Genomic DNA, 24,461 nt, shown 5'->3' on the forward strand with positions numbered 1-24,461 from the left:
AAGCCTGGCATATGTGCCTGCCTACCTGTCAGCTGTTATCCTAGCCTATCACAAGGACTGCGTTGCTCAACCTCGGGTTGAAGTACGCTCACTCGTACGAGATGTCCGCATTCGAATTGCGTGTTAGATTTTCTGGCATAAATTCAGCTGCACGGCTCAGTTTCTATTTGGAAATCTTCACCGACCAAATCCTTTTACAAGGATACGTAAGTGACTGACCACGTCTCGTTGTACGTGCTGATGTAGAATACCATTTACTGCGCGACAAAGTTATATTTAGCTTAAGTATGAAAGCATTGCTCAAGCGAGACTTATTTGTATTCCGTGACGGTAGTAAGTTTATTTACATTCTGCCTTGAACTACGCATTTACAGTTAACGGTTTTCTATTTTTGCCAATGACAAGCAACGGCCGCATTTCATAATTGATCATTTATTTTTGTGACGAATGTGAAAATTAACAGTTGACGACTGTATCTGTTTTATTCACATAACCCTATTATTCCATAGTCATTTCGCAACCATGTATTATGCATTTACAATAAAAAATTAACGTGGTATATCCCGCGCCATAATTTAGGTTTACGTTCTAAATATACTAACTAAATTGGAATTAAAATTAAAATTTTGTGCTTTGGCTTTGATTGTGCAAATGCTGCAGTGAGCTTGGGAAGAGTGCCAAGGTCGATCGTAAAACTCCTGCGGTTTACAAGCTTGTCGTAAACTGTCTGGTGGACTGGCTTTCTGGGCCTGGAATTTCATTGCACTCTTTGACCTCAATTTGGATCTATGGTCCTCTCTCGTTCACAAAGCTACCTATCTAGTGATGTCATCATATCACTCACGGATTAACTATAGCAGGGATAATATTGAAATTTTTTCGGAGTCGTCGTTTCACATCACACATTATTTATGAATAACCTTTTAAGAAAATTGAAAAATTCAAAAAGCATACAAGTGCGTCTCGTTGTTTTTTATTTTTTTTTCTTATTTACGCCAGCTGAAAATTCTGTGTCTCACGAGTAATCTTCGTGTCTTTGAGTTGCATTTTACTTTATCCCCTTGCATCTCGTCAATACGTATATACTTGCTCGGGCCGCAACATCAAACTTTTTTATTATGCAAGGAATGACTCATGAGCTGCAATCGACGATGTCCATGTACTACGTTCCTGATTCAACTTTTAATCACTGGTGTCATGCCGTACATACGGTTTACTGTATTTTTCCAACTACGTTGCAATGGCCATCGAGAGCATTTGCAGTTGGAGATTTGTATATCAGAAATTTTAGCTACAATCGTATGCATTATGATATGTGGATATGTGGCGAGTCACAAACACGAATGGTGACTGACCAATAAATTTACGACGCCCTCGGATAATCAAGGCTTGTTTAAATCGCGAGTTAGCTTTTTTGCCTTACCGACGTTTTTCCGTGGGACGTCATTCAGTATCTCAAGTTCAGCTTAAAAAAGCGGCAAAAATCAGGTGCAGTTCATACTATACAGAATAGTATTGTCGAAGATCAGGGTACGTCAGGCTTTTCGCGATTCTGATAATTTTCGTAAATTGTAATCGACTAGTCTAAAAACTAGCCTTTTGATAAGGTATTCACGGATTAACAATTCAACGTTGGAATTCATGCCTATAAGTTCGGAAGTGCGTCTGTCGGTTGCGTGTGTAAATTAAAAGCGGCCTGCAGCAGCATTTCCTGGCGATGTTTATGGCTGGGTAGCACGTTCCCTCTGTGTCGCAGTCCCCGTACATTCCTCACTTGTGTCTGTTTTTAGCTGGTATGTGCTGAGTGTTTTATGGCATCCATCACATACTTTTGGGTTGTAATCCGTGGTGCAAACTCCAGTGGAGGCAGCGTTAAAAGGCCCTGCGCATTTCACTGAATTTTACCTCTGAAGAACCTATTCCTACTTGTTTTTATATATGATTATCACAGTAAACAGTGTACATTTTACATCACTTTCTTACGCGTATAAACTGCAGTGCATCTACCACTCGGTGCGTTCCTGATTGTAAAAAGCAAATGAAGTAAAAATTTAACACGAATTAAATATTTTTGATGTTATCTCGTGATTTTTTTTTTATGTCGTTGGACGGTCAAACTATAGCGATGTGCTCTTCATGTCTGCCGCAAGTTGCTTTGAAGCTGAACCCATAACAAGTTTCCGCAAGTTGGCGCGCCAGCATCTAAGTTTGTGAAGCAACTTGGTATTTTTTCGTTTCCTGTCGTGACGCAAGCACTCTTGAGTCGATACTTCCTTGCCTCCAAACGCTAAAGTTAGTGTTAAAGAACCCAATTGTACCCTGCAATTACGCTGCGTATTTACCCAAAACAAATCCTGTCGAGAGTCCTTGTATAGGGAAGTTGAATTGTGCAACTCGGAGTTTCAAACCACACGTTTCTGTAGTATATATGTGCACGAAATTCTAACCTCCTGCATTTGATGCCTCGAACATTATCTCTACGGTGGTAAATCAAAGCGGCCTAGAGCCTTAAGCACCTCATGAGGTCGATATTGCTGACAACTTGCTGGGCTTGTGAATGCCTTTGCGCTCATTTTATACGCCCATCAATTTATCCTGGCTGCAACTGTGGGGCCGAGCCCAGTTTCCATCGCTCACCATCCTTTTATTTTAGTGCTGATCTTGCCACCTTGCCTTGCCACCGCATTCCTCGTATATGTTCGATGGTCGTAAATGCTTTCGTTCCGAGTGTGACTGACTGATGTGAAATTTGTCTTTAAATTTCAGTGTATAGTGTTAGGAACATACTGATGTTAATGTTTGCATAGCTTCTCTTTACAGGTGATAATTTAGTGGAATATATAAAGCTATATTCTAGCCAGCCTTTGTTTGAGAGCTATAAGACTTTCAGGTTCATTTCACTGACAGATTCAGTTGTGAATCTGAATGCTAAGAATGAATTCAGTATTTATGAAGGTTTAAATATGTTTACGTGTAATCTGTTTGCTGATCTTTTGAGGATCGAAATTTGCTTTGGGAAATTGGTGGTTCTTCCTTATAATTTTCAAATTTTTTAAATAGATTTATTAAAGACAAATTTCATAGACCGTATTGGGTGACGAAGCTCATTACGTGCTGCCCAACGATTAGCAAAACTGTTGTTATTGTCTCTTGTACTGTGAGTTTCTTAGATTATAGCTCTTCCAACTAGGCTGCTCTCGTGCTTTGTGCGAGTTAATCAGTGAGCAAAACATGCGTCAATCTTATATAGCTTTGCGCGTTATATAGGAGGAATTCTGCGGGCGTAACCGTGCCTTTGTGTTCCACGCACAAGGTCTGCCCATCCGGCTGTTCCAGACGGCCAGTCGGGCGACTTATAAGAGTCGCTCCCCTCATTTTTAGCAAGGCATTGAAAGTGCACAGAACACACATTCTAGGTCTGCGTGCCTGGCATCTTATTTCATCTGACATTTCCGTAGATTACTATAAACTTTTGAACTCTCTCTTTTGCAATAACTGGCATTTGAGCGAACCATCTCAATTAAGTGTGCCAGCATTATACTTATTTAAGTTGATTTCCTGCGCATCGCAATGCACGTGCCAGGTGGAGCCCTCTGCACATATAAATTTTGTTCATTGTAGCATCCTTGAATAGACATTTTTTCAACGATTCTTTTCGATCTTGTATAACAAATTATTTTGGTCAACCTGTTTTTGCATTTACGATGCCCAATTCAGCGCATCGCATGAAACGCTTCCGTCGTCTAGCCTCATCAGCACATTCCTGACCATTCAATGGCTTCTTGCGCTCGCGAAACATCGTCCTAATTTCCGGCGGTCTTCCTTGCGTGGTTATCACAGTCATCGTCGACTTGGCTATCGTAGATACCGTCCAAAAACGGTTTGCTAAGAATTGTATGAAGAAAGTTCTCCAGCAGCTCTCATTGCTGCCTTGATGGTCTCGAGCTTCCGGATTTCCATATGAAGAGGCAGCTTCGAAGGTCTAGAATCTAGACAGAATAAGAAGGACATGGCCTTGCTTTCATCATGTTGGAGTCATCTGTTTTGTATTTCGTTATATCTCGCTAGCTTCTGGTGTCCAATACAACTTACGTCGAGCGTCAACATCAGTTATTCTTTCCGAGGTAACTGGATTACATCGAACGATCTCGGAGTATACACTTCATTCTTAACACAATACCTGTCAAGAATGATCAATAAAAATATCTGCCATAAAAATTAAGTCTTGTTTATATTGCCTAAGCCGTTTCCGACATTAGTTCTCTTTCTTATGACCTATATTCAAGGTCTGTCAGTGCACCCAACTATGTTTAGAAAACCATTAAAAAACGGGATCAATATGGTTTTGCTTTTGTTTCTGGACCCTCCTAACGCGTGGTGAATATGAACAGAACCTCCCTGTCTTGTTGGTGGCCAGCCATAAACCTCCGAAACCTATATCTCATGATTCCCATTTATTTCCCTGCTCATCGCTCTAAACGAGTAAAGAATATCAACGGCATTATTCAATGGCCAACAAATGAGAGGTCTCGTGCGAGATGCGCGCACCGCACACCACAACACTCGGAGTTGCCCCTCTCTGCGTCTCGGGTTACAGGCAGGCTCGTCAGCATTAGATTAGCTGGCCTGGGGATCGGCGAATGAGGCTCTTCAGCTTCGGAAACAGCAGTTTTTGGCTTCCTGATCGACTCAAATGCTCATTTTCTCTATTTTCTTTCTTGACTATCATTGAATTCCGATTTTATCGACGCGATAAAAGCTTGAGACTCTAAAAGGATTGTTTTTTTTTTCAAATACCGTGGATGTAGGTATTGAATTTGAACAAAATTGCTCCCTTTTCAAGTATAGAGTTTCTTGCCAGAACTTGATTTTTAATTGTCCACATTTGTAGGTGACAAATAACGGAAAAAGGAAATTACGTGAAGAAAATAATTTTTAAGGTTTTGAGGGTGATTTACCTTTAACGTTGACGTATTAAATATGTTATTCATTCTGCGCAGCGCCTTTGTTCACAAGGCATTTGCCGGGAAGTTTATAACGTGGAAGTCTTCATCATAACAAAGGTTCTAAGCCACACCCAATTTTTTGGCTAAATTTTCACCTATCTTGGTGATGCAGATAAAAACACACCCCTTTTGTTAGGAGAACCGCAATCTTTCTTCCTCAGTCAGCGAGGTCCTATTTATAAATCTGCACATTTTCCATCAATCTTCATAATGCCCTGCGCTTTCATTGTCATTTCTTTAAGCTCCTCCAAAAGATCATGAACTATTTTCCAGCACAATTACTATGCCTTTCTTAGTCCCACCTATTGCCTGGGACTTGCTATGGCTTTCATAAAGTCGATTTTCTAGTTTTTAGCCGCAATGGTCGTTCTTTGGTGGTTTTTACGCGGCTCTGAGACCGCTGTCGCCGCCATCAATGGCCTCTCCCTCCCTCATATAGCCTCAACTTGGTCTGTCCTCCCCACACGACGAATAGGTTTCCCTAAGTAGATCTGAAAGCAAGAGTCGCCTTCATTGTACGGACGATGCGGGAGTATTCGTCCTTTGCTTTTCGTAATCGAGCATTCATAGTGGAATTTTATCTAGGCTATTGAAGGGATTTATTATTCACGATTTTTCGTTTTATGTTTTTTGTTCTAAATAAGTTTTTATGCAATGATTATATCAAGTGAAGTAGATTCTATCTTTGAAAATAAGGAACTTCAACAAAAAGCATTGCCAATTTTAGTTCTAATGCTCGACTTGCTGGTTAACGTCGATCGTTTATAATTACTGGAGTCTTTCGTGTATTGTAAAAGTTGTCTATCCTGATTCCTTTTAATTTTTTCTCTCGTTTTTTTTACAATTGGCTTTTATGATTTTGCCTTGCATATTTTTTTCAGCCATCCTGGCTCAAATTTGATTTCAAGCCGTTCAAAGTTTCCCCATGTTGCGGTAGGTTTCTTCGCTTGGAGCGATGCCAGAAGCCGTTTGTGACTCGGACCAAGATCAATTTTTTCCTTTCCTCGGGCTGCGGGGAAAATGTCTAGGTTCTGTGAGAATTATTTTTATCTGTTGTCTCTTAGACCATTCACGTGATTATCTCATCAAAACTAAAATATATTCTCGCTCGAGCATATATTCATTATTCATCGAAACGAGCAAAGTTTTGCGTCTGGATTTTTCTTCTCTCCCCTTGATCGTTCTAGCGTTTTCTTGACTTCATTTTGGTCATGATAGTTCAAAGATTTTAAGTCGATCTGAGTAGCAGGATGTCGAACGAATAAACTGTATACATTTTAATTAGAAAAATACCTTGCAACCACTGATAACCGATGATCTCTCATCAGTGGTTCAGTACAAGTGTACCGATTCATCTTCGACGCAGCTGACCATCGGCCCAAGGTATCTTTGATGTCTGATAGTAATACAAATATTAGCAGAAAAATAAAAATTCAGAACCTGTCGTCATATAAATTATCGATGCCATCAGACACTTGGATGAAGTATCAACGCCGCGCTGTTGATCCTCTACCGCCGTATGTCACTCTCCGGGAACATAACTTTCAACTTAAATTATACGTAAACTATTGAATGTAGCAACCTGAGGACGTTTGTACGCAATAGAGAACTTTTGAAGTTTTCGTACGTGGCGGCAACCATCAATCGAGTCATTTTGCGCTTACTAGAACGTATCCTTTTTGAAGTAGGCTTGTTACAATTTTGCTCCGGCTAGTCATGTCAGGCGGTTGAGGGCTAATTTACAAGGAATTTCAAGCCTGTATTCATAATATTAATGTGGAACAGTATTTCAGGCTTGCATGTTATTAATGCAATAGACTACGCAAAACTGAATTAATATCGCTCTTTATATTTCCACTTTAGTATTTAAATTACCTGGGTATAGGGAAAATTAACATTCTAGCGCAGTATAAAAAATTATACACGATGAGTGATTATTTTCACAATGACCCACAATATGTGAATTTCAAATATTATCATCGGTCTGTTTGGTGGCATTAAGTAAAGATTCAGGAATTTACTGTACTCTTACTTTCATATGGAACTGCGAGAACTCGAAGCTCAATATGCAGTGTAGTGTGGTGGCCGTGTGTACTCTAGGCTCAGTGTGCACTGTACTGTTATAGCCTTCACTGAATTCGACGTGCTCACTCCAGCGTGCGATGCGTGCGGTTACTGCGCTTCCGCTACAACTTCTCGTACAGCTTACAAACCTCTCCTCCAACCTCGCTGACTTTGGACTGCATATGATTGCTTTCTTATTTAAATTCTGTCAAATTTTCAACTTGCATTATGATTCTATGAATTTTCAAGTTTTTAAAGTATCATTTTACAATCTTGTGTACAGGAATGTTATCCGATCTATAACTACCGTATATGTCACGAAGTAAACTGATCTTCCTTGGCATCTTTGTACGTCCATTTTCCTGTGCTTTTATTGTATATTATATTATTACTGTTCTTTTATTATAATAGTAATAGGAGTTATATTATAACAGTTTCGTGCTCCCCGTACCTGCTGGTAATGACTGCGAGGTCAATACCGGAGCCAAGAACCCCTGCTCTATTTTTTCTTGTCGGTGTTTGGAGGCGATGAAACGCGTTCCCCCCAATTGGTTGAGAAAATTTTAAAGATAGCATTTTTAGTTGATGGGTTGATAATGAAATTTTAACTATTATCAATTCGCGGAATGAACTAACATTTAATTATGGGTAATCTTAGTAATTCGAATTTGAGCCTCACATGGAGTTATCGAAATGCGCAAACGTTAACTCTTGTTATTGAATGTTATATATTTATCATCATGCTAATGTACAGCTTCGTTCGCCTAATCCTGAGAGTGAATTTTTTTAGAGCTAAGAGCAAGCTTTGTCTATTAAAATTTTATATCGGCAGTTTAGCTTTCGAATTTGCACTCTCATGCGGCCTGCAAGTGGCAATTCGCTTCTTCTGAAGGCTCAACAATTTAGGTCTCGTCGTAACATCCATGCCCGATGGAATTTACGATGCGTTGCCTGGCGAGAATATTGATTTTGCTGATAAACTAGTCGAAGATATTTTCTCTGGTCCGTATGGTTTTTTTCTTTTAATTAGTTGGTAATAATTTCCGCTCCAGTTCAGTAAAAATATTGAATTGTATCTCGTTCGTTTACCTCAATCTGTAATAAGATGATATCTTGGATTATGCTAATCCTTGACAATATAGAAGGATACTTGTCCAGTTCAGTGAAAATATTGAATTGTATTTCGTTCGTTTAGCACTTTAGCTCAATCTGTAATAAACCGATATCTTGGATTATGCTAATCTTTACCAATATAGAAGGATACTTGAGCAAGCTTGTCCTTGAGCATTGTATGGAGGTGTGTATTGGACAGCTGCGCAATGCGCGCACAACGATTGGTCTGTTTGGTGTGGACGGTAAGTACTTCCACAATCCTCGACCTTAATGAAGTGACCACTTGCTAGCAAAAATATTCAGCCCTCAGCTCGAGAGCTAGTTTTGATTGACTTCCTTTGCATATTTTCGCCATGATTTAATTTCATATGAAAACCTTACTGCATTTACTTGCTAGATGCCTGTGTTGATTTATAAGATCATCGTATATATTCTGCTTCAACATTCTCACAAATTTACGTGAAAATGTTATCTAATAAGCAACATCACGTGTTGCTAATTGAATCAGTTCAGGAGCAAGGCCATATTATGTGCCCTACAATTGTACCGGGGTGGGTATACGGAAGTCTGTATACGTGCTTGCGCCCATTCTAAAAGCTTCAACTGTCTCTTTTTTATATATTTTCTGTATGCGACGAGCTGCAATTAAATGCTAATCAGCGGAAGTATCAGAGCTAGCCTCTTTAAATCGTGCTATTCTATGACATGAGTTTATCTTGCTGTTAGCAAGCAAGAAATTTTTCACATCTCTTAATTCTAGACTGGCTCGAAATGGAGTCAAAACAGTCGTAATCGCTTTTTGACTCATCGTAAAGTTTATATTCTCAAACTTGAGGTTTGCTAAAAATAAACATTATTACAACACTTCTCTTTAACTTCACTTCTTGTTTGTCTGTCTGTCTGCTACAAATCTTGTAATCGAAATTTAACACACTTCTACTAATCCTATCGATCTGAAATTTTGCATACTTGTTTAAAGTTGGAGACAATGCATGAATCAAATGTTAAAATAAATTATTTTAAAAAGTAATAAAAGATTTTTTTTAATATTAAAAAAATTGAAAGAATAATTTTGTCAGCTACAAATCCTATATATATAACTAATATTGACACACTTTTACCTGTCTAATTGATCTGAAATTTTGCACACTTGTGTGAAGTCGGAGGCAATGCATGAATCAATTAATAGAATAAATAATTTTGAAAAAAAATTTATATATTAAAAAAAATTTATAGGTATATTAAAAAAATGGAAAAATTAATTTTTTTAATATTCGAAAATTAAATGAGAAATTCATGGTACATCTTTAAGATTGGAGACACTGGATTCTTTGGAAGTGTTGCCTTTAAAAAGTAATTTTTAAACGTATATTATTATTTTTGGTTGAGATCATACACCATTTTTCTTCTCTCTCGTCTCATTTTCTTGTCGTGAAAAAACTTGCTGTTATAAATGCCCCACCAGCAACGTTGCCGGGGGCGACACTGCCGTCTGTCCCAAGGCGCATCCTGTTTCTCATAAGTTTTTTTTTCAACGTTAAGGAGCTATGCATGAACGGATTTATCGACTCGCTCATGTCCCTATACATTTTATGCAAATATAACTATTCATCATGCTAATAATCACTGCTTTGAACAGTTTTTATCTGGCTTACATTAAACCCTCTATCACGAGACGAGACATGCATGGTAGTTGAATTCGCGTCAGTTCTACGCCAATATTAAGTTAGCGCAGATGAAATCGTCGTGAACTTGTTCAATTTGTGATGGATATTACAGTATATGAGGCGGCGCACTCGGTTAACACAGTCATCGCATTATCATAAAACAAATTTTCAGTTTCAACAATAAACCGTTTGCTCAAATTATTTTTTGGATATTTATTTAATGCAGGTTTCATTGAATACCAGAGAGTATTTCTTATTGAATTTTAATTATTTATTTGTGACTTTTTTTAATTTCAATTATTGTACCTGTTCATTTTCTTTTTATTGTCTATACATCTTGAGCATTTGGCAGCTGTTGATGAAATTCCTTAGCAAAGCCTTGTTCTTGCCAAGGTACAACTGATCTCTACTGCAAACGCTCACGTTGTATTCGTGATAATTGTAACTATATTTATTGTAACAGTGATTATTAAACTGCGATTATTGTAAGTGCGATCGTTGTAAACGTGATTATTGAAGCTATGATCGTTGTGACTGATATCGTTGCAACCGTAATTATTGTAACCGCTATCGCTGTACTAGTTATTATTGAAGCATTGGACTTTCTATATAACCTTGATCGTTGTAACAGTTATCATTGTAGCCTGATCCATGTAATCGTGATCGTTATTTGCGAGCTGCTCGTCAACTCGTTTTTTCTGTGATTCTATCAATTCACCTCTTCTGTTGTTGCTAGTGTATTTTTTCTATGATTCTATCTGTTCACCTCTTCTGTTAAGTTGTTAGTGACTGTGTTATTATCAAATGTGCCGCATCGCCATTTTTTTTATCTTAGTGAATAATGACTGTGTTATTATCATATGTGCCGCATCGCCATTTTTTTTTTTTTTTGTCGTTAGATATTTCCTGCGTACTTAATGAAAATGAAGAGCTTTTTCGTCTCTCAATGTTCACGCAGCCACCGTGGCTGCTAATAAGAATGCCCTTCTTGCCTTAGTGTGGGTCATCTTGACACAGTTTGGACGGGCAAGGACGTATCAGAAAGTGTATCACTGTTTTGACCACATTACCCAATAATTTTTCTATGTGTGGTTTGCCGCCTCTACAGCCTGATTCAAGAAGTGGTGTTGGCTGCAAGGACTTTGATCCTACCGTGCAAACAAACACTTTCGCAGTACTCAGTCTTTATCTATGTTACAGCGACTTCTTTTGATATCTTGGTCATCGTAGCCATGCGTTTAGGAAACGATTTCTTTCTATCACGTTTCCGTGACTTTAAAAGATTTTAGTGCGCGTCATGTTATGAAGTGTTGAAGGGACTGAGTGTATAGAACTTACATGCACTAAAGCGAGTATAGTCTAGTTCTAATTTAGTGAGTCGTGATATCAATTGAGTGTGTAGTCGTAATACGATTTTGATCTATGATCTCGCTCAACTTCATGAATTAGCAATTATTTGTAACTTATTAAATTAATAATTTAAATTAATCAGTATGGCGTAAAATTTAAATATTTTGCTATTAATACATATTACTTGATGTCTGCGCTTGTTCCTTCAATACCTCGGGCTAACGTTACCTGACCTTTTGAATTGTTTTATCTTGAGATCATGACCTGTACATTGTTCTTTTTTCCATTTCCCTTCGATGGTCTTTGTATTGTGGCTCCATGCAATTGTATAAATATTTTTATCAAAGGTGGGGTCAGGAATTTCCTGGAAGTATTCTGCTCGATTATGTTGAGGTTTTCGTCGCTTATGTGACCTCTTGGCTTCAAGCTCAGAGGCCTCTGACTCCATCTGTATACTCGATTACTTCGAAGGCCAATTGCGTCATGTCCATGAATACGCTTTTGCAGGGCTTTAGGTCTAAATTTCCCAAATACTTCCAATTATTACTGTCTTTTCTCTACTGATGAAGTCAATCCAACAATTTTATTCTGCGATTATTAATCGTAATTTAATACATTTGATTGAAATTTTGATTATTTAATAAATAGCTAAACATTCAAATTGCGTGCCATTTATCTTCTATTGATCAAAATGCCGTTTTCTTCCGTTGGTATTATTTGATACTTAGGAAACATCGACGTTTTGTCAAGACCATGTTGGAGGTGACACATCTTCACAGAGTAAATACATTTCGTAGTTTCTCTCGGTACGATAATACTTATAAGCATAATAATACTTATCGGCACATATATATTTATTCTGAGTAGACTGATGCTTGAAAGCCGAAGCTTACAGCAGACGTTACTTCAGACAGCTCGTACCGGTGTTATGTCTGACAAATTCTCGATGATCTACGGAAATCAATTCCTGACATCCTGGTGCATGGATTTTACCCAATCTTTAGGGCAGAGTTAATGCCCTCTGGTCCATGAGATCCAAATAGCCTATAAGCTCGAGACTTGGTACCTATATCATTCTTAGCGCAAAATGACAGATGCTAAGACGCTAGCAGGAAACAAATTCGTTCTAGTCACGCAACCATCATCGTCTCACCATTGCTTCTCTTGCGGTGAACTTCATCTCCGTTCTTTACGAATACATTTTTAATGGGTAATTCATCAGGTCATGATTTATGCTAAGTTCCAATCGTTTTCGCCTGTTTTCCATACTCATTAATATCTGAATTTAATTTACATGGGATAATTTTTAAAACACGCATAAGCTTTAAAATCTTGAATATGTTGTTGGATCATCATGTTATTTAGCTGAATTAACTACTCTGATTAATTTCACTATCCCCTTTCGGCGGATGCACTCGACCTGAAATGAAGTATCGCCCTTCCTTTTGGTTTTGCCCTGCCGACGCCACCTGCTCTGTCGTCTCTCCTGAAGTCAATTTCCTCTCTTGTAATTACGCGTTGAATGAAGAGGAAACGCGGCCGAGACCTCCTTTGATTACTTTTTACTATGTCTTGTTGCTCGAAAAAAGATCTGGATATTGAGACATCCTATCCTTTTCAGTGTACGTAATTAATTAGGTTATTCTTGAATAGATAACTCGACAATTATTGATCAAGTAAGGGATTTGACAAGAAGCAAAATCGTGCGTTAAAAGGAAGCAACTCGTCGTCTAATTGATCGTATTTATCAATTCTATAAATTAAGGGAAAAAGTTTTATAAATACGAGTTGGTAATACAATTGACCAAAAAGCTTGAAATAGTCTATGATAGTTCAGTACGAGACCAAGTAGTAATACAATTTATAAACAACAAAATATAAATGTTACGTTTGGCCGCAAACTCGATCGGCCTTGGCTCTTCACAGATCAATACAATGGACCATATAAACCAAGGTCACGTTATAAATAATTGGAATGCCCAATCTGTCCTTGTGTATTGTGCTTCACAGTTCTACCTTTGAATATAAACAGGGTAGAGATACGAGCGCTTCTCTTGAGAATCAGTTAGTCGTCAGAATTTATTGCATTCGAGATAACAGTATACTTGCATACCGGCCTAGAGATAGCGATTTACAAATGCTCAGGGGGATTTGAGTGTTCCTAATTAATGCTTAAGAACCCTTCAAGCTATCGGAGTATTAAAATGCTTCTCTGTGATTCAGATCTCATTTCTGTATACAACTTGATTAAATTTCCTTTGTGTTCACTCTATACATACACCAATGTTATTTTTCTAGTATTTTTATTGACGTTCTCTGAATGTATGATCTCTAATCAACATCTGTATCGCGCCTGGCATAAAAATGCGGCACGTCGCACGCTTCGTCGCAACGTAACGTTGTCTGCATTTTTATTACTTTTTTTCGCTGCGCTTCGTTCTCTTAGCTTGCGCATGCGTGATAAGACGTGCGCTTCAAGTCGATACAAGCGCTTTAATCTTCAAACAAGTGCGACTCTAGAACGAAAAAATGGCGAAAAAGGTGTCATTGTGCTTAGTGGCAATCTCTTCCCTCATTTAATGATGCGTCCACAATAAGTGTGTTTTTTATACTTTTTTTGTAAGTCTAATAATCGAGCAGTCAATTTTCTCAGCTTATATAAGTAACACTAAAATTAATTCTACGAAACTTCAATGCCCCCACTATTTTTTGACGAGTTTAGCAATTCAGCGCTGGAAAAGTGAAAGCATTGCAAAAATTGCAGATATCTCTTGTCATCTGTTCAGTTATTATGCAAATAATTTATCATCATGCAAATATACACCTATTATTATAAGAAATGCTAGGGACCTTGAGCCGGTTTTATCCGCCGCATCATTAGGCTCTATTCTCGCTCGGCGACCACATTTTACAAAAGCTGCTCAAGTTGCTAGTTATTTGCGGCGATGCTCGTTAGGACGTCGCTTGCGGAGCTCTATTTCGACACGTCGCTATCGTGTTCTGATAATGGCTCTCTTTCCACTGCTTTTATGCCTGCGACCTTCAACTTTTTAATAATGTATATTCAAATGAGCGTTGAGGGGTTGATATATCGTTGTTTGTTGATATGATAGATCAGTTTGTGGCGATGTTAAATGAACGATAAATATGTTATTTGTCAAACGTTCGCACACTTAAATTTTCTCGGCGCATGCGTATAGAGGAAGCGGCGGAGAACAGACGTCTGTGGTAAGGCCGAGTGCTGACACGCTTGAGCGTCATTTTTGTCGTCTTTTCTTTCCCGAGCCACATTCCCTCATTCACCCTCCTTTCTCTTGTTAATCAGTCCTTCCCTCATCAGTCCATCATTTCAGCGATGGTCATCCGCTTCGTTTTGCCTTGATTACCGTATCTTATTTTATGTTATGATCGTAACTAATGTATACTTCGGCACAGATATTAGAAAACATCATAAATGTTACGCATCATGACGGACGCTTTTAATGGTCGTATTGCGTTCACCCATCACTGACCAAATTACTAACACTAAAGCGTGCAAAAATATCACATGAATAACCTATCACAACAGATGTCGCTTTATGTTGTCATGCCATCTTTGTTTTATGGTCATCACTGCATACTATGAATTAGTATACAATTTTATCTATTCCATTACACATAATACAGTAAATTTACGTTTATATTATAACCGCAAGGATGAATAGTTGGCAGAGGAAAACTCAACCTGTTACGCGTACATTTTTACGCGCCATTCCCTTGAAAGAATCGCTCTTGTATTTACTCCTCTTACAACCGCAGCCGCGTGGGAGCGCTTGCTGTTCTAGTGGCGGTCGAGGTCTCAATTGAGTGCAGCTCATCAAAGGTATTCGGTCGTGTGCACGCGCGAGGTTATAACGGAGCTTGAGTGTCGCAACGTTGCAGGCAGAACAGTTATGCCGCTATTAGCGTGCGCCGCTGGCGGAACATTATGTCTTTATGGCTTATTTCTCAGGAAATATATCAGACTACACTAATTGGCCCCTCCTGTGCTTCGTAACGCGAACTTCGAGCCATTTATCAAGGAAAGAATGTATGTATATAACCTTGAACTATTAGACCGTTTTGCAGAATCTTGTGAGTCGATCGAATGGTTTCAAATTAAATAGGCTGGTATATTGATGTTCTACATCGGCAGTGTTTTTGATCGTTATTTTGAACATTCAAGGTTTATAGCTCAATTAACCGTCGTTTGGTGTTTTAGTTGAAAAACTATAAGCACATGTAAAGATCTTAGTATTACATTACCAACCCTCAGATTCATTTTCGGAATTGTATGTATTACATTACGGTTGATTATTACTATTTTTGGTAAAGTTTTATTTACTATTTTTTTCTTACTCATTACGTGCTGCAACGTTTTTGCATTTTTTTTTCTTGAAATCACAAATGTTTCCTGTCAACAGATGCCTAAATATTGTTCTAACTTGCATTGCATTCAACTGTCCGATTGCATTCCGCAGACATTATTTATTAGCTTTCCTGCTCAACAACAATAAATCAGCAATTGGCGCCCAGAACCTTGGTGGGACTTGATCGCCCCCGTTTGTGGTGCTAACCTTTCTGTTCCGTTACCGACCAGTGCAAGAAGCTAGCGCCCTTTTTCTCGGCTTTTTCTCAGTTAAAATTGTGCGCACAGGGAATTGGACGCTCGATTTGCCCAGGCTCTCAAATCCGAGCAATCGTCGGATTTTGGAGCCTCTCCCGCTACGCAATCTCAGGGACCGCTTCAGAAAGTTTCTGATCGCAGTTCTGCCTTTGCGTTCTTAGACGCGAGAACAATTGTTTGTCCTTCAGCATAAAAAAGTATTATGTTCGAAATTAATGTAGCACCCCCGTACAAGTACTCTCGTTCTACGAAATATCAAAATTGAGTCTTCATACGCTCACTGTATACATTTCATTTTACGTACCCAGGCAAAACCAAGTTTATGGTTGAGAGTTAAGCTGTGACCCGATTATGGTCCATTTTAAAAGTGTGAGTTGACTTGTGACCCGATCATGACCTAGCTGAAAAGTGAGAGTTTACATGTGACCCAATCGGATCCATTTTAAGAGTGAGAGTTCCACTATTCGCCTTTTATGCGGCATCTCCTGGAATGAAGCGGACACAATTAACGTAATGCGAAAGTGAGATATGTACTGCTTCCTGCTTCTTCGCAGCTGCATTGCCTTATATTGTAATGACTATTATTTTTATAATCATCTTGCCAATAGTATATCATAGTTTTCCCGTCACTTCTCATAATTGTTGAGGCAACCTTCAAGCCACACAGCAGAAACGCCACACACCACTTAGCCCCACGCACCACACAGCGACATTGTAATTTAGTGTGTTATTTGTGTAGTTTAGTGTGATTTGCATTTGGTATTATACACGTTCAAATATTATTCCAGTCATTGCAACCTGAAAATCGGTGATTGCGATGCAATGGAAATGAAAGTGATTGAAACCCGAACGAAGAGTCCACTTCAAACTGCAGGACGATTAAGGTTCTCCACCTGTATCGTAGCGACTAGTATTTTCCTTGGCAGTCTTCCATTGTCTCGCAGTTCCTTATAGTCTCTGGAAAACTTTATCCTATAATACCTCTGGTGTCCTTGCTGCTGTGCCCTTCAGGAAGACAGATTCTTCCGATGCTTTCACGAGACACAAGTTATGGCGCAATTTGTGGACTTGCGCGTTAGGCTTTTACCGCGTGATAAATGGACAATTCAGGAAGGCTTTGTAAAATTTTTATCCTTATAGGATACTCCAAAGAGAATAATATTTAGGTCAGAAATAATTTGAAATAGTTTTTAGGGTGCTGTGGTTTAGAGTTAAATTCCGGACTCTATTTAGTTTATGCTACGAATTGCCAGTTTTAATCTGAAATATTTCATGTAAGCTCTCAAATCGTCTTGTGATGTATGTATGTACCTTCAGTGATTGAGTTTTTCGGTGAAGGCTTTATTCGCCTTCTCACAGGGCTCATAAAAACTCTTAGTTATAACCAGGTGAAATGCGTTTTATCAATAAATTGTATGCAATCAAATCCAGCCATTCTTTTGGTTTTCAGAAGCCAAAAACTTTCAGCCAAATACTTTCAGCCAAAGATTGAAGGAGTATTTGAAATTTCCACGCTTTTTACCAAGGAATTCGTATTTCAAGCCATGTTCGGATCCTAAATAGTCGTTCTCAACCTACTCGTATTTTACATTGGTTAGGATGGTAGTTTGAGGCGGCTTATCGTCTTTGCAACTTTAAGTAGGAAAATTATTCTTGCATTCGTTAATTATTTTAAACAGATATACTGTTAAAGATATCCTGTGCCTCTTTAAATTCACTTGGATTTAAAGAATTTCTTATTTCACTTTAATAGGTGCGTTTCTAATGGGTATTTAAAAACGCGGGAAAACCTGCTAAAGGCTAATTCACGATGCTTGCAGGTTGAAACCTGAACAGATTAAAAAATCCCTTTGCAACTAGCCTTTTTCATTGATTAGTATTTAATAATTTCCGTCCATCTCGTATTCTCGTGGGAATAAGTTTTATGAAATTTCCTCTCGATGTAGCAAGTTAGCAACCCAACCCAATTAAGTAGGAGCTACCGCCTCAGTTCAAATTAAGACTTGCTTGCGAGTGCGTGTTTCTCCGATTCTTTTTCACTTAGTTTACTAATTTAATCCACCAAAATGAGCATCTAACTCCTTCCACATATGTTATCAAAAGTAAAATATTTATGTAAGGCTTAATGGAAACTAAATTTTCCATCGACCTTACCACCAAAAAAGAATTGTCCATTTACGCTCATGGGGAATTTACCCCCAGTTTTGTCAACCCTCTTTTATGTGCTATGTCGCACGACAGTTACCCTATAGTGGCACTGTCGCATCCACGGTCCGGACACGACATCAGGTGCGGCAATTGTTCTTTGTATTGACTGTATGCACGTCCTTGCGTGTTTAAGAGATCATCCTTTCTCCTGTCACATGAGAACGTTGTAAGTCTTATTCATGTCCGACGGTTGCCTGTCCACCGTTTTGTTAAAATTCATTACTTCTCAACCGTGTTAGTGTTGCAGGCAATAAGTTATAAGTCAAGTCTGATATTTTTTGTATGGAAGAATTTAGTGGTGTTAAACTTCTTTTTTATTCAAGGTTTTACCCCGAGCTTTGCGCAGATAATAAGATCAATAACCTGGTTCAATTGATTTTTATCACTTTCCGTGACTTTATTCCAAGCTTTGCATGGTTCCTAACGCGAAAAATATGTGAATTAAGCATTAATCGGTATATTTGCATTCGATCGAGTCCCGGCGTGAAGTCTGAACGTAAACAAACCGTGATCTGGTGAGCACGAGAGATCAACAAGCGCCTCTCGATCGAGATACGAATGTGAGTCATGTTGCTGTTGATTAGATGCGAGATAAGCTCTGATTGCTTGGCAGCTTGGGAACCAACATCTTCCTCTGTCACGCATGTCTTGTGTTCTCTTTTCCCCCGTCATGCTTTGAATCACATCATTCACTTGGTTTTGTCCCTGATTTTCTTTTTTTGCTAACTCTGAATTATGAATTTATGAATGAGTTGAGATAATTCTAGGTTTAATTCTAGAGTTGAATGACTGAACCGAGACACACGACAATCTGGAATATTTTACACATATTTTAACGTATTTTCCTTACTCCTTGAGACAAGCATAATAAGTGGAGCATAAATCATCACTGGACACTTAGAACTGCCGTGTAACATTCGTGAACGGTTTCAGCTAAGTAACGTCTGTTGGTATGTAGAATTGTAACCTAATCTTAAACATTTCTTATCTGTTTCTGCTCGCTGATAAATGTTCCGACATGCATTTGGTTGTGTGAAGTGTGTCAGGCGAAGACATCATCACTCGTCAGTGCCTTATGGCTATTATTGGGTAGTCAGCTCGTTTATTTATTATCAAAGACTTCTCAACTTCTTTTCATTAAATTAAATGAATCGGCGTCATTGTATACTGTAAAAATGTTCATCCAGTCTTTAAAAACACAATTTGCCATCGATAGCAGCTTATCGTTGAACAGTAAGCTCTACTCTAGAGCGCCTCGATCTCTGGCATCTGAATTGTATGAAAATTGCTGATGTAGCAGCATATGATAGTTGAAATTTGTCTGCTTTAACCAGCTCCTTGACTCGTGTTGTATAGTTATCGTGTCGTAGACCACGTACCTATAGGTTAAACATGTCCAGTGAGGAAGTATCGAGCGTGTCAAGCGAGACCAGTAAAGGCTCATCAACCTTACCCTAATTTCACCTTGTACGTGTACGATCGATTTGTTTTCCTATACACCTGCTATGGACATGCAGGCTGCTGAACGACGCTCAGCTAGTGTGTCGTGTACTTGACATTCGTCCAACATTCTCGTTGCACAATCACAGATGTAGTAATGCTAGCAAGTAATATTTGGACAAAAATCTGTTGATAAATTTATAATAATTCGTAACAAGGAAGAACTCGCACTCGTCTGCGTCGGTACAGGACGTCTTGGTGTACCTACTGCCTACATTAAGCCGATATTATTATGAGTGCACATCGTTGCGTTGCTGTCCACGAGGTTAATCATGATTAGGTTCGTGTAACGCTGATCATTTATACAGAGAAAGTTTCTGCGAGTATAATAGGCTGTATAGTGTGGATACGCATGCGCAAATTTTAAAAATAGTATAAAGTTCCTCTCAATAATTTTCTTGGTTCAGTTTCATTATGGCAATCACAATAGAATCTTTTAATTCTTGTTTTTTATTTGTTTGATAACAAAATTATGTAGAACGGATAAAAAGATACTGTCCTCTTACTGTTCATTTGCGAACAGTGTGTGGATAAGATATGTAAATCTGTTAATTTTTTGCATGCAAATCTTCTCAATCTTCTAGTTACAAACTCTATTAAGGTAATCAGATACGTGAGCCATAAGGGTGAATCTAAGACTCTTAGCTTCTTTTTCGCTTACCTTACTGAAAATAATTTACATATTCTTCCGATAACTTGGAAAACTTATGCGAATTTCTTTACAATTCGAAAAGAATTGCTTGATAGCTAAAGGTAATACAGATTCATTATATATATATATAGGTACGCTTTCTGTTTTACGATATACCGGTACCTACAAAAATTTATCACCACGTTCTGCTGCAAGTTAGTAACGCATATAGTTTCCAGTGGCTATATTCAAATATACCTGCTCGTGGGAGTGCAAAATACTATACCTGTAATTTTTTACACGTGTAACTCGATAATCTGAACATGGTGCCAGTTCCGACGCTTTCTCCAGCGTGTTAGTCGCCTTTTTTGTTGTTAACTATTCAGTTCCCGGGGACTTGCTTGCTAAAGTTGGACGTTCGAAGTGCTCGCAAATGGAGATATCGGCATTGTTGACTCGGTCAGTTGCCTCGCTTTGTCGAGCTTCTGATCCCATCTGAGATCACGGATGTCTTGCGTTCAGAATGCTAAAGATGTTGCGTTGTAAAGACGGAGTCGTCATGTGCATTGTTGCTGGATTGTCTCACGGCATTGTTCCTCCCAGAATAGAGTCATATCTTTGTATTACTCTTTACTTTGTGGCTACTTTGCTGTGGATTAATCCTAGAAAACTCATTGATGTTTTTTACTGCATCCTCTGGGATCATTATGAGACCTTGCCTTCCTTACTATGGACTAACCCATAACCGCCTTGCAATGTTTCAGTAAATTACAGTGTACCGTAACATCATGTTATAAGAAATATATGTGTTTGGCTTGAAAGTGTAAAAACGTCGGTACGGCAATTACAGTGTAACGTAACATCACGTAATAAAAGAGGGCACTAAGTGAATATTGAGTTGGAGGGGAGGAACACGGAGGGCTAACGGCAGTTAAGAGAAAGTGTTGTGTGGTATAGGCGTGTGGGAGGGAAAGTGTTGCGTGGACAGCTTGTTGTAGTCAGTGTGTCATGATCAGGAAGAGTGTTGAGCTCCCAACGCTCATCGTGCGTTATCCCAATATTGAACCTGGGTTTCCTTCCCTACCGGTCTGTCGACCACGCCCTGTGGCGTGCGCTATACCTTGATACAGTGGCGCTCACCTCTGCTTTGACCTATGCAGCCTTCCTTTTTCTGACCTGCGATGAGAGATATTCTCATGAGACTCCTGTCCTGTGTTAATAGGTTTGTAACTAAGCGCTAAAGTATTGCAGTGAAATATGTTATTGTTATTAAATAGTATCAGATCAGACAAAAAATAAATCAAGTAGAAGGTAATGGAACAGTGCCCTAATCGTTAACTATCTGATATTAACTCGTGTTGTGGGATATATTATAATAATAATTAATTTTTTCTTGTAAAAATTCAGAGAGAACGATTTTAGTTATTCACTATATTTACCCCTAAATATCTGGCTAAATGTTGAAACAATTGTTACAAAAATCTGTTAATCTAGTTTCTTCATATGATTCTATCACGTGATGTTTGATACATCGCAATTTTTAGTTTATTATTCTTAGCTTGACGGACTATGAATTTAATTGATCGTAATGAGATGTATTTTATTGATTTCATACATATTATTTATGCCATTTTTGACGAACTGACCCTGGCGGCTGATAGATGTTTAAAAAATAGGAGGACCCTGGCAGAAAAACAAAAAATTATTATGCTACTTATTTTCTCTCAGTTACTGTTTAATTAATTCGAGTATGAGCGTAAGCTTTTTCATTAATTTGTATGACTGATTGTATTATCCCAGCGTTGTATTACTACGGTATTCGCTATCTCGACATATATTCAGAGTTGTTTAGCTACGTCATTGAAATATCTGCAACGCTACTAGCGTTGTTCAGGTTAGACTCGCTCGCACATTCAAGAATTCGTATCTACTATCGAGACAGCTGGTCTCATTCGTACAGCGTGTGCATGCACGCACTCATGGCAGTTCACAGCTGCGATGATAGGTCACTTCAAGCTGAATCCTGGCCTTGCTCATAAGCTGCGATTTAAATTGCTGAGTCATCTTGACGAAACTGGAGGTCTGCTCTGATGGGTGAACGACCTCTTCTTATATGGTACTGGAGGGTTTTCAGTTTAGCACCGTGTTCTGTCATTCGAAATAGAGGGTAGTTTCTCTTTTGGTTCGGTGTCAAGTTTTGCAATACGCACACTTTTTTAACTCGCGAAGTGACCGAAAAAGGTATTTCCTACGATCGATTATACCTTTTCGACGTAATGGAGGATGGACATAACATTGATAAAAATAAAATTTTAATGACTTATAAGAATCGCTGTTGATCAAGTTCCGACTCTCAAACGTGAAATTTTTTTATTGCATTACAGATGTGTTACACTGATTATTACCTCGTTTTTTTCTAGATTCAAATGATGCCTTATTTTATACGTTTTAGTATGTTACTAAAGTTCTGCTTAATTTGTTGAACTTTACGGTTTATAATAGTATTTTTACTGCCTATAGTTCTGGTGTCGGTATGTACTTGGCTGTCACTTAGTGTAAAGCCTCGTAACATTTCTGGCGCCATGCTCCTCCTGAAGAATAACTATTCATGTTCCAGGCGGAATCTGTGTCGCAATGTTTCTTAGATAGCAAACCCTGATGCCTTCGCTGCAGCGCCAACGCTATATTTTCCCCTCTTCCTTAATATACATATCTATTCTTTCAATAATCAAGGTTCTTCTCCTGTACATACACACTTCGCATCCCTGCTTTATAGTTTCTTTTTGAGTTCTAAAATCTGTTAGGCTTCTTATCTGTTTTATCTTTGTTCAAAATTTATATATTATACTTCAAATGTAATTCTGCATATAATGCAAATATAAGTGGGAGTTTATGGGCAACGCAGTCGTTCTGGACATTCTACCTACGGCCTCCGTCATAAAGGTCTGATATTCTCTGCGTATGCGTGGCTTGTCTTTTAACTGCATAACAACTGCACTGGTGGCATTATCAGGATACCAATGGACAAAAGCGTGTCTACAGTTGCCTTTTGTTAAGTAAGATCCATATCCGCGTTGTTAGATATGAAAGGTGTTTTAACTGTGGTAATTCTAACATTATTTGATCTCTCAAGAGATGCTCTTAATTCTGTAGCATTATTACATGTAAGGCAATATGAATGAACTTACTTTTATTCTCATTTTTGATTTTCTGTTCAGCCAATCAATTTTTATAATCAGAAACTGATAAACACATGCGTAGTCCGTTTGGTGATTTGTAGTGTAATTATATCTAACAATAATTAGTTATATTATTAGTCTTATTATGCATATTTAATTTATACATCTCGACCTCATCATACGGGGAGGGGGGCTTCAAAAAGTACATGGAAAAACAACAAGTTGAAAAAACAATCAAAGTCATAACGTTTATTTTCATAAATATGCTTTATCTACTTAAATATATTTCTGTGAACGGCGATACCAGCCCTGAAGTCCATCTGTGTAAAAATGAGTCATGCGATTTGAATCCTGTTTGGGCAGCTCTTTTTGCTACTTCAATTGATAGAGTGGTAATCTTTCAAAAATTTTGTCAGATCTGGAAATGAAAAGAAGCTAAGTCTGTCCTATAAGGTGGATGTCGAATGATTTCCCATCGAAATTCACGTAGCACAGCCCCTTCTACCGACCGCTATGTGCTTCTGCATTGTCGTGGTGGGAGAGTGCCCGCCGATGCTGCTTCCCCAGGCGTTTTTCAGCGATTTCCTGGAAAGTTTTACGCAATCTCTCGTAATAAATATCTCGTATAGAAATCTCGAAATCTCGACCATATAAATCTCGTATAAACAGGTGCAATATTTTTTACCCGAGGAAATCAACTAACAAGATCTCTGCATCCCATAAGACCTTCCCTCTTGAACTCTTAGATTTTTCTTTGACGTACCCACTTTCTCCTCTAAACAGCCCCTGCTTAGATTGATTTTTGTCTTCTAAATTGTATACTGGTAGAGTTATGTTTCATCCTCAGTCACAATCCGCAATGTCAATCAGAAAAAGTTTTGGGTTTTCAACCCACTTGTTGAAAATTTCCATAGAAAGATCTGCCCTTGATTCCTGCTGATCTGGGTGCGACGCCTAATTGGATCCCATCGAACGGAAAGCTTGCTTGCTCAGTCCCTGACTGCCCACCAGAATTGTGTGTGCGGAACCCACGGAGATGTCGAGGGTGTCTGCTACTGATTTCGTGGTGATTCGTTTATCTTTTTCGAAGAAATCACG

General features: G+C 38.4%; 1 protein-coding gene across 3 annotated transcripts in view; it reads left to right on the forward strand.

Moving 5' to 3' along the window:
* The window catches only part of LOC108667473 (phosphatidylinositol 4-kinase beta), a 63,654-nt gene that overhangs the window by 17,775 nt on the left and 21,418 nt on the right, over nt 1-24,461 (forward strand). The window contains exon 1 of one of the 3 annotated variants that reach the window (XM_047885686.1): nt 23,111-23,127. The exons of the other annotated variants lie outside the window; for them this stretch is intronic. The gene's annotated coding sequence lies outside the window, so the exon portion shown is untranslated. Of the gene's footprint in view, nt 1-23,110; nt 23,128-24,461 lie in introns of those variants that run through there. 3 annotated transcript variants of the gene reach the window in all.

The sequence above is a fragment of the Hyalella azteca genome, unplaced genomic scaffold, assembly GCF_000764305.2.
Source record: "Hyalella azteca isolate HAZT.00-mixed unplaced genomic scaffold, Hazt_2.0.2 contig2766, whole genome shotgun sequence".
Classification (NCBI taxonomy): domain Eukaryota; kingdom Metazoa; phylum Arthropoda; class Malacostraca; order Amphipoda; family Hyalellidae; genus Hyalella; species Hyalella azteca.